Source organism: Procambarus clarkii, chromosome 4, assembly GCF_040958095.1.
Source record: "Procambarus clarkii isolate CNS0578487 chromosome 4, FALCON_Pclarkii_2.0, whole genome shotgun sequence".
In the NCBI taxonomy this organism is placed as follows: Eukaryota; Metazoa; Arthropoda; class Malacostraca; order Decapoda; family Cambaridae; genus Procambarus; species Procambarus clarkii.
This window is the reverse complement of record NC_091153.1, coordinates 18,581,470-18,598,344: the sequence shown is the minus strand read 5'-3', so window position 1 is coordinate 18,598,344 and position 16,875 is coordinate 18,581,470. Positions and strand designations below refer to the sequence as shown.

The 16,875-nt window shown below is 51.6% G+C and overlaps 1 protein-coding gene across 11 annotated transcripts in view; it reads right to left on the bottom strand.

Annotated features, from left to right (window-relative positions):
* The window catches only part of LOC123751090 (uncharacterized), a 270,496-nt gene extending 259,801 nt beyond the window's left edge, over positions 1-10,695 (bottom strand). For 8 of the 11 annotated variants that reach the window (XR_011229897.1, XR_011229902.1, XR_011229904.1 and 5 more), the window contains exon 1: positions 10,669-10,695. The gene's annotated coding sequence lies outside the window, so the exon portion shown is untranslated. The remainder of the gene's footprint in view (positions 1-10,668) is intronic. The other 3 variants (XR_011229900.1, XM_069333113.1, XM_069333106.1) reach the window with 1 other exon arrangement.
* Between the last annotated feature and the right edge of the window lie 6,180 nt (positions 10,696-16,875).

The window sequence follows — 16,875 nt, the reverse complement described above, 5'->3', positions numbered from 1 at the left end:
CACACTATCACCACCAACACTACCACCACCCACACTGTCACCACCCACACAACCACCACCCAAACTACCACCACCCACACTATCACCACACACAATACCACCACCTGCACTACCACGAACCACATTACCACCACCACATTACCACCACCTACACTATCACCACCCACAAAAGAACCACCCACACTACCACCACCCACATTACCTTGCACCACCCACGTTATCACCACCAACAATATCACCACCAACAACATCACCACCTACACTACCACCACCCATACTACCACCACATATACTACCACCACCCACACTATTTACTACCACCACTCTCACCACCAATACTACCTCCACCCACACTATCACCACCCACACTACCACAACCCCTCACTATCAGTACCTACTCTACCACCACCCACACTACCCCCAACCACACTATCACCACACACACTACCACCACCCACACTATCACCAACCACACTACCACCACCCACACTACCACCACCAACACTATCACCACTCACACTACCACCATCCACACTATCACCAACCACACTACCACCAAGCCACATTATCAGCACCCACACTACCACCACCCACACTACCACCCCACACTATCACCACCCACACTACCATCCCCCCCACACTATCACCACCCAAACTATCACTACCCACACTACCAACACCCACACTATCACCACCCACACTACCACCACCCACATTACCACCACCCATACTACCACCACCTGCACTTCCACGAACCACATTACTACCACCAAAACTGCCACCACCCACACTTTCACAATCCACACTACCACCACCCACACTACCACCACCTGCACTACAACGAACCACATTACTACCACCAACACTACCACCACCCACACTATCACCACCCACACAACTACCACCCACACTACCTTGCACCACCCACACTATCACCACCAACAATATCACCACCAACAACATAGCCACCTGTTACGAACCTGGATCCAGTGTCCGAGCCCGGAGCAGTGACGACCGCGCCATCTGTGGGTCAGCTCCCGAAACCCCCACCAAATGGACGACGACACCTGGCGAGGACGGGATGTATTGGCCTCGAGGGCCAGTTTCTAGTCCTGTTCAGCACTCAACACAGCCGCTGCTGACCTCTGGTGAGGTGGTGCTCTGACTACAACGCCACCTATGAAGTGGATGTGTCGGGCGTTTGTGTCTGAGCCTGTAAGTGAGGTGCCTTAGTGTGTCCCAGTTATTGATGACGTGTCTGTTTACAGAGCCGACCTGGGACTGCTGTGATGGAAGTGGAGTCAGTCTACCCGAGGCAGCCGTCTCCATACCTTGTGCTTTGCTGCAGCAGTTGTGAAGTCGTCCCCCCGGAAGGACACTGTGGTGTGTTACCCTGCCAGTGGAGTGGCAGTAGAAGGATTACCCGGGACCGACTGTTGGAGACGATCATCCACTGGGGTATTGAGGACAGGAGAGTGATTTGTGGTGTCACACGAGGCTCCTGTCTAGGGCGTTCCCCTTATATCGTTCGTGGAGTGGCCTGACCAGCCTTGCTGATCCGGAACCTGCCAGCAGACCAGCTGGACGTGTGGTTGACGGCCTCCACAGCGGTGCCCCCAGTGGATCTGTGTTTTGGCTGACCTGTGGCCAGGGTAGGCTCAACTTCTCAGAGGATTCGTTGTGAGGCCACGAAGAAGCACCGAGGACTCAGCACCGAGAGTTTTGCTCCAGAGTCTTCAGCAGAAGACATTTGTGTATTTTCCCCTTGTACAGTGTTAATACCCCTCCCCCTGTGCACTTTTATATATTATTTATTTGGTGATGGGAACAATTATAATCTTAAGTTCTTAACTTTCTTTCCCTTCCCCCTTTAAATTTCTTGCGTCACGGATCACATCCCTTGAAAGCCACTACTGGCTTGGGGTCGGATATAACTTCCTCTAACAACATCAGAGTAAGAACCCCGTTGCGTCCCGAGAGGGTCGTAACACCACCCCACACTACCACCACCATATTACCACCACCCATACTACCACCACCCACACTATCACCACCAACACTATCTCCACCCACAATACCACCACCCACACTATCACCACCCACACTATCACCACCCACACTATCACCACCCACACTATCACCACCCACATTACCACCAACCACACTATCACCACCCACACTATCACCACCCAAAATACCACCACCTACACTACCATAACTCACACTATCACCACCCGCACTACCGCCATCCAAATTATCACCACCCACACTACCACCACCCCCACTACCACCACCCACACTATCACCACCCACACTACCACCACCCACACTATCATCATCCACACTACCACCACCCACACTATCACCAACAACACTATTACCACCCGCACTATCACCACCCACACTACCACCACAACCACCACCCACACTATCACCCCTAACACTATCACCACCCACACTACCGTGCACCTCCCACACTATTACTACCAACAATATCACCACCAACAATAATCACTACCCACACTACTACCACCCACACTATCACCACCAACACTACCATCACCAACATTTCCTCCAACCACACTACCACCACCAACACTATCACCACAACACTACCACCACCCACACTATCACCACCCACACTACTACCACCCACACTACCACCATCCTCACTACTACCATCCACACTATCACCACCCACACTATCCCCGCCCACACTACCACCACCCACACTACCACCACCCACACTACCACCACCCACATTATCACCACCCACACTATCACCACCCTATACTATCACCACCCACTCTACCACCACCAACACTATCACCACCCACACTATCACCACCCACACTACCACCACCCCACACTATCACCACCCACACTACCACCACCCACACTACCACCATCCACACTACCACCACCCACACTACCACCACCCACACTATCACCAACCAATCTAACACCACCCACACTATCACTACCAACACTTCCACTACCCTCACTACCACCACCCACACTACCACCACCCTCACTATAACCACCAACACTACCACCTCCCACAGCCAGCACTACCACAACGCACATTACCACCACCCACACTACCACAACCCACACTATCACCACCCACATTATCACCACCCACACTAACACCACCCACACTATCACTACCCACACTACCACCACCCACACTACCAGCACCCACATAACCACCACCCACACTACCACCACCTACACAACCGACACCCACACTATCACTGCCCACACTATCACAAGGAACACTACCACCAACCACTCTATCACCACCATAAACATTACCACAACCATCACTACCACCACCTACACTATCACCCCCCCCACACTACCACCACCCAAACTACCACCACCCACACTATCAACACCCACACTACCACCATCCACACTACCACCACCCACACTACCACCACCCACACTACCACCACCCACACTATCACCACCCACACTCTCACCACTAACACTACCACCATCTACACTACCACCACCCACACTATCACCACCCACACTATCACCACCCACACTATCACCACCCACACAACCACCATCCACACTAGCATTACCCACACTACCACAACACACATTTTCACCACCCACACTACCACCATCCGCAATACCACCACCCACACTATCACCACCCACACTATCACCACCAACAATATCACCACCAACACTATCACCACCCACACTACTACCACCCACACTATCACCACCCAAACTATCACCACCCACACTATCACCACCCACACTATCACCACCCACACTACCACCACCCACATTACAACAAACCACACTATCACCACCCACACTATCACCACCCAAACTATCACCACCCACACTACCATAACTCACACTATCACCACTCGCACTACCACCATCCACATTATCGCCACCCACACTACCACCACCTACACTACTACCACCCACACTATCACCACCCACACTATCACCACCCACACTATCACCACCCACACTATCATCATCCACACTACCACCACCCACACTATCACCAACAACACTATTTCCACCCGCACTACCACCACAACCACCACCACCACCCACACTATCACCACCCACACTATCACCACCCACCCTACCACCACCCTCACTACCGTGCTCCTCCCACACCATCAATACCAACAATATCACCACCAACAATAATCACCACCCACCCTACCACCACTCATACTATCACCACCAACAATAATCACCACCCACCCTACCACCACTCATACTATCACCACCAACACTACCACCACCAACATTTCCTCGAACAACACTACCACTAACCACACTATTACCACCCATACTATCACTAACCACACTACCACCACCAACACTATCACCACAACACTACCACCACCCACACTATCACCACCCACATTACCACCACCCACACTACCACCACCCACACTACCACCACTCTCACTACTACCATCCACACTATCACCACCCACACTATCCCCACCCACAGTACCACCACCCAAACTACCACCAACCACACTACCACCACCCACACTATCACCACCCACACTATCACCACTCTACACTATCACCACCCACTCTACCACCACCAACACTACCACCACCCACACTATCACCACCCACACTATCACCACTCACACTACCACCACCCACACTATAACCACCCAAACTACCACCAACCACACTACCACCACCCACACTACCACCACCCACATTATCACCACCCACACTATCACCACCCTATACTATCACCACCCACTCTACCACCACCAACACTATCACCACCCACACTATCACCACCCACACTACCACCACCCCACACTATCACCACCCACACTACCACCACCCACACTACCACCATCCACACTACCACCACCCACACTACCACCACCCACACTATCACCAACCAATCTAACACCACCCACACTATCACTACCAACACTTCCACTACCCTCACTACCACCACCCACACTACCACCACCCTCACTATAACCACCAACACTACCACCTCCCACAGCCAGCACTACCACAACGCACATTACCACCACCCACACTACCACAACCCACACTATCACCACCCACATTATCACCACCCACACTAACACCACCCACACTATCACTACCCACACTACCACCACCCACACTACCAGCACCCACATAACCACCACCCACACTACCACCACCTACACAACCGACACCCACACTATCACTGCCCACACTATCACAAGGAACACTACCACCAACCACTCTATCACCACCATAAACATTACCACAACCATCACTACCACCACCTACACTATCACCCCCCCCACACTACCACCACCCAAACTACCACCACCCACACTATCAACACCCACACTACCACCATCCACACTACCACCACCCACACTACCACCACCCACACTACCACCACCCACACTATCACCACCCACACTCTCACCACTAACACTACCACCATCTACACTACCACCACCCACACTATCACCACCCACACTATCACCACCCACACTATCACCACCCACACAACCACCATCCACACTAGCATTACCCACACTACCACAACACACATTTTCACCACCCACACTACCACCATCCGCAATACCACCACCCACACTATCACCACCCACACTATCACCACCAACAATATCACCACCAACACTATCACCACCCACACTACTACCACCCACACTATCACCACCCAAACTATCACCACCCACACTATCACCACCCACACTATCACCACCCACACTACCACCACCCACATTACAACAAACCACACTATCACCACCCACACTATCACCACCCAAACTATCACCACCCACACTACCATAACTCACACTATCACCACTCGCACTACCACCATCCACATTATCGCCACCCACACTACCACCACCTACACTACTACCACCCACACTATCACCACCCACACTATCACCACCCACACTATCACCACCCACACTATCATCATCCACACTACCACCACCCACACTATCACCAACAACACTATTTCCACCCGCACTACCACCACAACCACCACCACCACCCACACTATCACCACCCACACTATCACCACCCACCCTACCACCACCCTCACTACCGTGCTCCTCCCACACCATCAATACCAACAATATCACCACCAACAATAATCACCACCCACCCTACCACCACTCATACTATCACCACCAACAATAATCACCACCCACCCTACCACCACTCATACTATCACCACCAACACTACCACCACCAACATTTCCTCGAACAACACTACCACTAACCACACTATTACCACCCATACTATCACTAACCACACTACCACCACCAACACTATCACCACAACACTACCACCACCCACACTATCACCACCCACATTACCACCACCCACACTACCACCACCCACACTACCACCACTCTCACTACTACCATCCACACTATCACCACCCACACTATCCCCACCCACAGTACCACCACCCAAACTACCACCAACCACACTACCACCACCCACACTATCACCACCCACACTATCACCACTCTACACTATCACCACCCACTCTACCACCACCAACACTACCACCACCCACACTATCACCACCCACACTATCACCACTCACACTACCACCACCCACACTATAACCACCCAAACTACCACCAACCACACTACCACCACCCACACTACCACCACCCACACTATCACCAACCAATATACCCCCACCCACACTATCACTACCAACACTACCACTACCCTCACTACCACCACCCACACTATCACCGCCCACACTATCACAACAAACACTACAACCAACCACTCTATCACCACCAACACTACCACCTCCCACAACCAGCACTACCTCCACGCACATTACCACCACCCACTCTACCACAACCCACACTATCACCACCCACATTATCACCACCCACATTAACACCACCCACACTATCACTACCCACACTACCACTACCCACACTACCAGAACCCGCATAACCGCCACCCACACTACCACCACCTACACAACCACCATCCACACTTTCACCATAAACACTACCACAACCATCACTACCACCACCTATACTATCACCCCCCCCAAACTACCACCACCCAAACTACCACCACCCACACTATCAACACCCACACTATCACCACCCACACTATCACCACTAACACTACCACCATCCACACTACCTCCACCCACACTATCACCACACACACTATCACCACCCACACTACCACCATCCACACTACCATCATCCACACCACCACAACACACAATATCTCCACCCACACTACCACCATCCACACTACCACCACCCACACTACCACCACCCACACTATCACCACCCAAACTACCTTCACCCACACTACCGTGCTCCTCCCACACTATCACTACCAACAATATCACCCCCAACAATAATCACCACCCACCCTACCACCACCCATACTATCACCACTACCACCACCAACATTTCCTCCATCCACACTACCACTACCCACACTATTACCACCCATAATATCACCAACCACACAACCACCACCAACACTATCACCACAACACTACCACCACCCACACTATCACCACCCACATTACCACCACCCACACAACCACCACCCACACTACCACCACTCTCACTACTACCATCCACACTATCACCACCCACACAATCCCCACCCACACTACCACCACCCACACTACAACCACCCACGCTACCACCACCCACACTATCACCACCCACACTATCACCACCCTACACTATCACCACCCACTCTACTACCACCAACACTACCACCACCCACACTATCACCACCCACACTATCACCACTCACACTACCACCACCCACACTATAACCACCCACACTACCACCAACCACACTACCACCACCCATACTACCACCATCCACACTACCACCACCCACACTACCACCACCCACACTATCACCAACCAATCTACCACCACCCACACTATCACTACCAACACTACCACAACCCTCACTACTACCACCCACACTATCACCAACCAATCTACCACAACCCACACTATCACCACCAACACTACCACCTCCCACAACCAGCATTACCTCCACGCACATTACCACCACCCACACTACCACAACCCACACTATCACCACCCACATTATCACCACCCACACTAACACCACCCGCACTATCACTACCCACACAACCACCATCCACACTGCCACCACCCACACTTCCACCACCCACACTACCACCACCTACACAACCAACACCCACACTATCACTGCCCACACTATCACAACAAACACTACCACCAACCACTCTGTCACCACCCACACTATCACCACAAACACTACCACCATCTATACTATCAGTAACCACACTATCACCACAAACATTATCATCACCCACACTTTCACCATAAACACTACCACAACCATCACTACCACCACCTACACTATCACCCCCCCACACTACCACCACCCACACTACCACCCCCCACACTATCACCACCCACACTATCACCACTAACACTACCACCATCCACACTACCACCAAACACACTATCACCACCCACAGTATCAACACCCAAACTACCACCATCCACACTCTCATCACCCACACTACCACAACACACATTATCACCACCCACACTACCACCACCCACACTACCACCACCCACACTACCACCACCCACACTATCACCACCCACACTATCACCACTAACACTACCAACATCCACACTACCACCACCCACACTATCACCACCCACACTATCACCACCCACACTACCACCATCCACACTACCATCACCCACACTCCCACAACACACATTTTCACCACCCACACTACCACCATCCGCACTACCACCACCCACACTATCACCACTCACACTATCACCACCAACAATATCACCACCAACAACATAGCCACCCTACATTACCACCACCATATTACCACCACCCATACTACCTCCACCCACACTATCACCACCAACACTATCACCACCCACACTACTACCACCCACACTACCACCACCCACACTATCACCCACACTATCACCACCTACACTATCACCACCCACACTACCACCACCCACATTACCACCAACCACACTATCACCACCCACACTATCACCACCCAAACTATCACCACCCACACTACCATAACTCACACTATCACCACCCGCACTACCACCATCCACATTATCACCACCCACACTACCACCACCCACACTACCACCACCCACACTATCACAACCCACACTGCCACCACCCACACTACCATAACTCACACTATCATCACCTGCACTACCACCATCCACATTATCACCACCCACACTACCACCACCCACACTACCACCACCTACACTATCACAACCCACACTGCCACCACCCACACTATCATCATCCACACTACCACCACCCACACTATCACCAACAACACTATTTCCAACCGCACTATCGCCACCCACACTACCAGCACAACCACCACCACCACCACCCACACTATCACCACCCACACTACCACCACCCACACTACCGTCCTCCTCCCACACTATCACTACCAACAATATCACCACCAACAATAATCACCACCCACCCTACCACCACCCATACTATCACCACCAACACTACAACCACCGATATTTCCTCCAACCACACTACCACTACCCACACTATTACCACCCATACTATCACCAACCACACTACTACCACCAACACTATCACCACAACACTACCACCACAACACTACCACCACACACACTATCACCACCCACACTACAACCACCCACACTACCACCACACACACTATCACCACCCACTCTACCACCATCAACACTACCACCACCCACACTATCATCACCCAAACTATCACCACTCACACTACCACCACCCACACTATAACCAGCCACACTACCACCAACCACACTACCACCACCCACACTACCAGAACCCGCATAACCACCACCCACACTATAACCACCATCCTCACTACCACCACCCACACTACCACCACCCACACTATCACCAACCAATCTCCCACCACCCACACTATCACTACCAACACTACCAATACCCTCACTACCACCCCCCACACTACCACCACCCTCACTACAACCACCAACACTACCACCAAACACACTATCACCACCAACACTACCACCTCCCACAACCAGCACTACTTCAACGCACATTACCACCACCCACACTACCACAACCAACACTATCACCACCCACATTATCACCACCCACACTAACACCACCCACACTATCACTACCCACACTACCACCACCCACACTACCAGAAGCCGCATAACCACCACCCACACTACCACCACCTACACAACCAACACGCACACTATCACCGCCCACACTATCACAACCAACACTACAACCAACCACTCTATCACCAACAACACTACCACCTCCCACAACCAGCACTACCTCCACGCACATTACCACCACCCACTCAACCACAACCCACACTATCACTACTACCAACACTCCCACTACCACAACACCCACTACCATCACAACTCTCACTACTACCACTCCCACTACCACCACTTCCTCTACTTCCATTCCACCACTTTCACTACCACGACACCCTCTTTCACCACTCTCACTACCACCACTCCCACTATCACTACCACTACTCCCACTACCACCACACCCACTACCTTCACCCGCACTACCACGAATCCAACTACCTCCACTACCAGCTGCTGGCGCATTTGGCCCTTGGCACTGGCCGCCGTGATATCCCTTCTTTGACATTTCTCCCTCCGCATGCGCAGTCTTGGCAAGTCGCATCCCCAGGTAACCATTTGAAGGCGCACTCGTTTGCAGTTTTTGGCATTGCGACGGCCTCTGTGATGACGTCTTATGCTCCAACGCGAGCAGTGCCTGGCAGCATGCCAGTGCCGACTTGTAGCACCTACGTGTGCAGCCCTGCCAGTGCCGACCTGTAGCACCTACGTGTGCACCCTTGCATAAGAAGGCAATAATTCATTATTTCAATAAGTAAAATCCATAAATCAAAATCAAAATTCCAATAAATCCAATAATTAAAATCAATAAATCAAACATCATCATCCCTGAATTACGTCAATGAATCCAAAATGTATTAAGTCAGTATACCAATGAATCCATAAAGTAATTTCAATAAACCATAAGTGTATATGCCAATAATTCAAGAAAAACAATCATTCAATATTATATATTGAATAACCACCACCACAACCTACACAACCACCATCAACACTTTCACCATAAACACTACCACAACCATCACTACCACCACCTACACTATCACCCCCCAAACGACCACCACCCAAACTACCACCACCCACACTATCAACACCCACACTACCACCATCCACACTACCACCACCCACACTACCACCACCCACGCTCTCATCACCCACACAACCACCACCTACACTACCACCACCCACACTACCACCACCCACATTACCACCAACCACACTATCACCACCCACACTATCACCACCCAAACTATCACCACCCACACTACCATAACTCACACTATCACCACCCGCTCTACCACCATCCACATTATCACCACCCACACTACCACCACCCACACTACCACCACCCACACTATCACAACCCACACTATCACAACCCACACTGCCACCACCCACACTACCATAACTCACACTATCATCACCTGCACTACCACCATCCACATTATCACCACCCACACTACCACCACCCACACTACCACCACCTACACTATCACAACCCACACTGCCACCACCCACACTATCATCATCCACACTACCACCACCCACACTATCACCAACAACACTATTTCCAACCGCACTATCGCCACCCACACTACCAGCACAACCACCACCACCCACACTATCACCACCCACACTACCACCACCCACACTACCGTCCTCCTCCCACACTATCACTACCAACAATATCACCACCAACAATAATCACCACCCACCCTACCACCACCCATACTATCACCACCAACACTACAACCACCGATATTTCCTCCAACCACACTACCACTACCCACACTATTACCACCCATACTATCACCAACCACACTACTACCACCAACACTATCACCACAACACTACCACCACAACACTACCACCACACACACTATCACCACCCACACTACAACCACCCACACTACCACCACACACACTATCACCACCCACTCTACCACCACCAACACTACCACCACCCACACTATCATCACCCAAACTATCACCACTCACACTACCACCACCCACACTATAACCAGCCACACTACCACCAACCACACTACCACCACCCACACTACCAGAACCCGCATAACCACCACCCACACTATAACCACCATCCTCACTACCACCACCCACACTACCACCACCCACACTATCACCAACCAATCTCCCACCACCCACACTATCACTACCAACACTACCAATACCCTCACTACCACCCCCCACACTACCACCACCCTCACTACAACCACCAACACTACCACCAAACACACTATCACCACCAACACTACCACCTCCCACAACCAGCACTACTTCAACGCACATTACCACCACCCACACTACCACAACCAACACTATCACCACCCACATTATCACCACCCACACTAACACCACCCACACTATCACTACCCACACTACCACCACCCACACTACCAGAAGCCGCATAACCACCACCCACACTACCACCACCTACACAACCAACACGCACACTATCACCGCCCACACTATCACAACCAACACTACAACCAACCACTCTATCACCAACAACACTACCACCTCCCACAACCAGCACTACCTCCACGCACATTACCACCACCCACTCAACCACAACCCACACTATCACTACTACCAACACTCCCACTACCACAACACCCACTACCATCACAACTCTCACTACTACCACTCCCACTACCACCACTTCCTCTACTTCCATTCCACCACTTTCACTACCACGACACCCTCTTTCACCACTCTCACTACCACCACTCCCACTATCACTACCACTACTCCCACTACCACCACACCCACTACCTTCACCCGCACTACCACGAATCCAACTACCTCCACTACCAGCTGCTGGCGCATTTGGCCCTTGGCACTGGCCGCCGTGATATCCCTTCTTTGACATTTCTCCCTCCGCATGCGCAGTCTTGGCAAGTCGCATCCCCAGGTAACCATTTGAAGGCGCACTCGTTTGCAGTTTTTGGCATTGCGACGGCCTCTGTGATGACGTCTTATGCTCCAACGCGAGCAGTGCCTGGCAGCATGCCAGTGCCGACTTGTAGCACCTACGTGTGCAGCCCTGCCAGTGCCGACCTGTAGCACCTACGTGTGCACCCTTGCATAAGAAGGCAATAATTCATTATTTCAATAAGTAAAATCCATAAATCAAAATCAAAATTCCAATAAATCCAATAATTAAAATCAATAAATCAAACATCATCATCCCTGAATTACGTCAATGAATCCAAAATGTATTAAGTCAGTATACCAATGAATCCATAAAGTAATTTCAATAAACCATAAGTGTATATGCCAATAATTCAAGAAAAACAATCATTCAATATTATATATTGAATAACCACCACCACAACCTACACAACCACCATCAACACTTTCACCATAAACACTACCACAACCATCACTACCACCACCTACACTATCACCCCCCAAACGACCACCACCCAAACTACCACCACCCACACTATCAACACCCACACTACCACCATCCACACTACCACCACCCACACTACCACCACCCACGCTCTCACCACCCACACAACCACCACCTACACTACCACCACCCACACTACCACCACCCACATTACCACCAACCACACTATCACCACCCACACTATCACCACCCAAACTATCACCACCCACACTACCATAACTCACACTATCACCACCCGCTCTACCACCATCCACATTATCACCACCCACACTACCACCACCCACACTACCACCACCCACACTATCACAACCCACACTGCCACCACCCACACTATCATCATCCACACTACCACCACCCACACTACCACCACCCACACTATCACCACCCACACTCTCACCACTAACACTACCACCATCTACACTACCACCACCCACACTATCACCACCCACACTATCACCACCCACACTATCACCACCCACACTACCACCATCCACACTAGCATTACCCACACTACCACAACACACATTTTAACCACCCACACTACCACCATCCGCAATACCACCACCCACACTATCACCACCCACACTATCACCACCAACAATATCACCACCAACAACATAGCCACCCCACATTACCACCACCATATTACCACCACCCATACTACCTCCACCCACACTATCACCACCAACACTATCACCAACAACACTATTTCCACCCGCACTATCACCACCCACACTACCACCACAACCACCACCACCACCCACACTACCACCACCCACACTACCGTGCTCCTCCCACACTATCACTACCAACAATATCACCACCAACAATAATCACCACCCACCCTACCACCACCCATACTATGACCACCAACACTACAACCACCGACATTACCTCCAACCACACTACCACCACCAACACTATCACCACAACACTACCACCACAACACTACCATTACACACACTATCACCACCCACACTACCACCACCCACACTACCATCACACACACTATCACCACCCACTCTACCACCACCAACACTACTAACACCCACACTATCATCACCCAAACTATCACCAATCACACTACCACCACCCACACTATAACCAGCCACACTACCACCAACCACACTACCACCACCCACACTACCAGAACCCGCATAACCACCACCCACACTACCACCATCCTCACTACCACCACCCACACTACCACCACCCACACTATCACCAACCAATCTACCACCATCCACACTATCACTACCAACACTACCAATACCCTCACTACCACCACCCACACTACCACCACGCACACTACCACCACCCACACTATCACCACCAACACTACCACCTCCCACAAACCAGCTCTACTTCAACGCACATTACCAACACCCACACTACCACAACCAACACTATCACCACCCACATTACCACCACCCACACTAACACCACCCACACTACCAGAAGCCGCATAACCACCACCCACACTACCACCACCTACACAACCAACATGCACACTATCACCGCCCACACTATCACAACCAACAATACAACCAACCACTCTATCGCCAACAACACTACCACCTCCCATAACCAGCACTATCTCCACGCACATTACCACCACCCACTCTACCACAACCCACACTATCACAACCCACATTATCGCCACCCACACTAACACCACCCACACCATCACTACCCACACTACCACCACCCACACTACCAGAACCCGCATAACTACCACCCACACTACCACCACCTACACAACCACCATCAACACTTTCACCATAAACACTACCACAACCATCACTACCGCCACCTACACTATCACCCCCCCCAAACTACCACCACCCAAACTACCACCACCCACACTATCAACACCCACACTACCACCATCCACACTACCACCACCCACACTACCACCACCCACACTATCACCACCCACACTATCACCACTAACACTACCACCATCCACACTACCTCCACCCACACTATCACCACCCACACTATCACCACCCACACTATCACCACCAACACTTCCACCACCCCTCACTCTCAGTATCCACTCTACCTCCAACCACACTACCACCACCCACACTATCACCACCCATACTACCTCCACCCACACTATCACCACCCACACTACCCCCACACACACTACCACCATCCACACTATCACCACCACACTATCACCACACACAATATCTCCACCCACACTACCACCACCCACACTACCACCACCCACACTATCACCACCAACACTTCCACCACCCCTCACTCTCAGTATCCACTCTACCACCAACCACACTACCACCACCCACACTATCACCACCCATACTACCTCCACCCACACTATCACCACCCACACTACCACCACACACACTACCACCACCCACACTATCACCACCCACACTATCACCACACACACTATCACCACACACACTATCACTACCCATACTACCACCACACACACTACCACCACCCACACTATCACCACCCACACTATCACCACCCACACTATCACCACACACACTATCACTACCCATACTACCACCACACACACTACCACCACCCACACTAGCACCACCCCGACACTACCACCACCCACACTACCAACACCCACACTACCACCACCATCACTACCAACACCCACACTACCACCGCCAACACTACCACCACCCACACTATCACCACCCACGCTATCACCACCCACACTACCACCACCCACACTACCACCACCCATACTACCACCACCCACACTACCACCACCCACACTACCACCACCCACACTACCACCACCCATACTACCACCACCCACACTACCACCACACACACTACCACCACCCACATTATCACAACCAATACTACCACCACCCACAATACCACCACTCACACTATCACCACCCACACTACCACCACCCACACTACCACCACCCACACTATCACCACCCACACTACCACCACCCACACTATCACCACCCACACTACCACCACCCACTCTACCACGACCCACACTACCACCACCCACAAAATCACCACCCACACTATCACCACCCCACACTGCCACCACCCACACTATCACCACCAACACTACCACCACCCACACTATCACCACCAACACTACCACCACCCACACTATCACCACCCACACTACCACCACTCACACTATCACCACCCACACTACC